Genomic DNA, 4030 nt, shown 5'->3' on the forward strand with positions numbered 1-4030 from the left:
TCTCAACCCCTGTCAGGAGCCTTGCGCCCCGGGGGGTCGGGAAATGGGTCCCTTCTTCGGAAGGACCTTGCACCCTTGTGCACGTTTTTGTGTGCTGTGATTTCACGGTTCACTTTTTTTGTTCACAGGGGGAAGTTTGTTGAGATGCACGTCCACGGGCTTCAAAAAAAAAAAAAATCTGTTCTTATCAGTTGTCGGGAACTGAAAGTCCGCTGTCGCCTATGAAGGGTGGATGGACGGACCGGTAGGTTCCTGGCGTAATTGGTAGGGAGCCGGATGAGGTTCCAGGCCCCGGAGTTTTCGACCCTAGTTAATGGGTGGGCTCCACGGGGAGGGATCTCTGAAGGTGAACTATCTCCTGATGGGAATGGATCCGAAACTTGATCAAGGCTAGAGGGTTCGGGGGCGGCAGAAGCCCGTGGTGTTGTGCCCCCTGGGGGTGGCGTCCCAGGGGTGCTCAGGAAGTCACTTGGGTGTGGGACCCCACTTTGACTCACTGATCACTCGGTCACACACCACATTGCTTAGGTAGATGGAGGCGAGGGCGAGAGAGCCAGAGGGAGAGGAGCCAGAGGGAGTAAAGAGCAGTCCGGATCTGTTTTTATTTTGAGAATGTTTTTCTTTCTTGGAGATAGACGGTTATTGTGAAACGTGACATATGGCGTTACGTATATCCTCAATCATTCCATACATTTGTTCTCGGCTCCGGGAGACTTTGGCATGAGGCTCCAAGCGCGACCGACAAGCGAAAGATCCGCGAATAAATCTAAAAGAAGCAAAGTATCCCTGTGGGGCCCTTTAACCCTTTACTCGCTTTCAACCACAAAATAGAGTCCATAAAGAGGACCTGTCATTAGATATATGTTGTCATAGGAAGTGCAGCTTGCTGAGTAATATTGCTGATTAGTAACTGACATATAATGGAGGCTTACATTGAAAATTGACAGCCGAGTGAATAACCCAAGCCGAAGTGAAGTGGGCTGAACAACGTTCGACTATTCACTACGGGTCAGTACATGGCAGCTGAAATCAGACGTACGTCGGCTGCCTTCTGCTGCACTTCGGTCAGCCGAACGTGCTCTGAATGTTCGGCTGAGCCGAAGTGCAGGAGGACTTAGATTCAGCCGATCCAACATCTGGATTGGCTGAGCTGAAGCTCCGGCAGCTCACTCGCTGCCGTTCCCCCCTATTCACATAGGGGCCGAACCGCAGTGAGTGAATAGCCGAATGCTGCCGAGCGGCATTCGGCTTGGCTATTCTGCTCGTTACCTCCGTTGTACTGAGCAGAATAGCAAATCAGTGAATATAGTTAAAGGAGAACTGCTTTTCACTCACCTCATAGTTCTAGCCGACGTGTGACAATGAGACTGTCACAGGTCGGCTCAGTAGATTGGGAAGTGAGAGAACACATACCGGCGTTCGCTCACCTCTCGATCCTTTCACAGCTCTCTGCCGTGACAGGGGAGGGGCTGGATTCCCCCCTCCCCGCTCCGATCCACCAGCGCTGACTGGTGGATCAGACGGGGGAGGGGGCGGGTACAGCTGGCTCTGCCTCTAGATAGGCAGAGCCAGCTGTCAGTCACGCAGCTGGGCGGATCCCGGCATAATTGTCGGGATCCGCTTCAGCTGTGGCGTCTCAGTATACTGTGAGCAGCAGCTTGCGGTATACTGCGGTGTCTCAGTATACCGCGAGCTACAGCTCGCGGTATACTGAGCCAAGGGTGACGGGAGGACGCTAGTTTGTGTCCTCCCGTTACCCTAAGGAGAACTATGGGGAAAAGCCTTAATCCCATAGTTCTCCTTTAAAAAAAAAGAAAAAAAAGCTTGGGCGTAGATAGCAGTGACAGCTAGCTCCGCCCAACTGTTTCCTATTGACCGGCCCCTGCTTGACCGGCCAATGAATAACAACTGGGCGGAGCTTGTCATGATGTCACGACAGGCTCCTCCCAGTTGTTACTGTTTAATGACAGTTCAGCGTCCCCAGGTCATTTGGGCATGCTAATCTGTCATTACAACTGGGCGCAGCCAGCCAAGAGATCCACTTCGCCCCACTTGGGCTGTCACTTCGGCTCAGTCGAGCCGTAGCACGTGCCTACGGCTCGGCTGAGCCCCCCGGCCGCCCTCGGCTGTGAATAGTGAATAGCCCGTACAGCAGCAGTCTGAGCCCCTCGGCCGCCTTCGGCTGTGAATAGTGAATAGCCCGTACAGCAGCCCTTTGGTTCCACTGAACCACAGGGCTCCGGCGGTCGAAGAGAGCCGAATGATCAGCCAAAGCTATGGCTGGATCCTTCGGCTCTTACGTGAATAACCCCCATTAGTGTGCATTCAATATCTTCCTGTCTACCTAAATAAAGCCAGCTAGAGAGCCTTCTAAATAATCACTGTCTTGTCGGTCTATACTCTCTCCTACTCGTAGCATCATATTTGATATTCCTATTCCTAGAAGAATAAGAAATTTAAAGGAGAACTATGAGGTGAGTGCTTCTCACTCACCTCATAGTTCTAGCCGACCTGTGACAATGAGACTGTCACAGGTCGGCTCAGTAGATCGGGAGGTGAGAGAACAAATACCGGCATTCGCTCACCTCTCGATCCTGCTATGGCTCTCTGCCGTGACAGGGGAGGGGCTGGATTCGCCCCTCCCCGCTCCGATCCTCCAGCGCTGACTGGCGGGAACGGACGGGGAGGGGGCGGGTATAGCTGGCTTTGCCTTTAGATAGGCAGAGCCAGCTGTCAGTCACGCAGCTGGGCGGATCCCGGCACAATTGTCGGGATCCGCTCCGGCTGCGGCGTCTCAGTATATAGGGAGCTACAGCTCGCGGTATACTGAGCCTAGGGTGACGGGAGGACGCTAGTTTGTGTCCTCCCGTTACCCTAAGGAGAACTATGGGGAAAAGCCTTAACCCCATAGTTCTCCTTTAAGGAATAGATGAAGATATTCGTATGAGAGAGCAGGCAGGCCATAGACAGTGATACATGGAGAAGACTGCGTAGCTGGCATTATCTAAGGTTCAGGTATTGGGGGCATTGCACAGCCAGCACTAGAAGATACATTGTAATGCAAACAAGTAGCAAATGAAGAATATATACAGGAAATAATATATGAGAATTCTTAAATAAACATCAATAAAAGTTGTGCTTTATATCTGATGGAGGCATATGTGACGCATCATATTCAAGATATGTTTTGCAATGGCCACGCTACCCACAATGCTTCTCTTCCCTCCGCCGCTGAGTCCCAGTTTACGGCGCCTCTGCGTGTCATCAATATCGCGGTTTATGAGGTTCCATATTTCCCGGTACTAATTATCCCTTTATAGATTTGTACTTTTTTTCAGCTCGCTTTTCTATGTCCGCTCAGCGATCTTACAGAAAGAATAATCCGTCACTGAAAAGTCATCAATGCGTGATATTTTGTACCGCGGGGTCGGAGGGGGGGGGGGACTGAAGGTTCCACGAGCTTTTCTTAATAATCACTCCGTGAGTAGACGTGCGGGGAGGATGGTAATTATGAGTATTGACTTAGAAAGGCCGACACTTGGAGTAAAAAGCCATATATCGACTCGCGCTCTTGCCTGTGCCGCTATGGGGAGCTTCGGCGCAGTTTTGTGATTAACAAGTTTTGGAATGTTTTTCAATAATGGACTGCTGGATATGAACAGTTTGAGTTATGGGGTATGTCAGCGCTCTGGGTTTAAAGTGGTCACAGAGGATGTGAGTGTGTATCCACTGCAGAGAAGAACAGTCCGGGCAAATGACAAGAGCGTACCCCAAAGTGGTTTGGGAGACACAGAGGTGCTTGGAGGTGCCAGGAGGTACAGGGGCACACACGGGTCTGGGTAGTCCGTGGGATAGCAGTTGCATACCTGACATTGCGTGGTAACACAGGAGTCACTGGGGAGCACAAAGGAAGATTAGGGGGGCACAGGGCACACTAGGGGTTTAAGGGCACAAAGAGCATGCTATAGCCTATGCAGCGCTCAAGGCATGCTAGAGTCTCAGGCATACAGAGGGTACACTAGAGGCACAA

The sequence above is a fragment of the Nanorana parkeri genome, unplaced genomic scaffold (genome assembly GCF_000935625.1).
Source record: "Nanorana parkeri isolate BGI_ZX_2015 unplaced genomic scaffold, ASM93562v1 scaffold585, whole genome shotgun sequence".
In the NCBI taxonomy this organism is placed as follows: Eukaryota; Metazoa; Chordata; class Amphibia; order Anura; family Dicroglossidae; genus Nanorana; species Nanorana parkeri.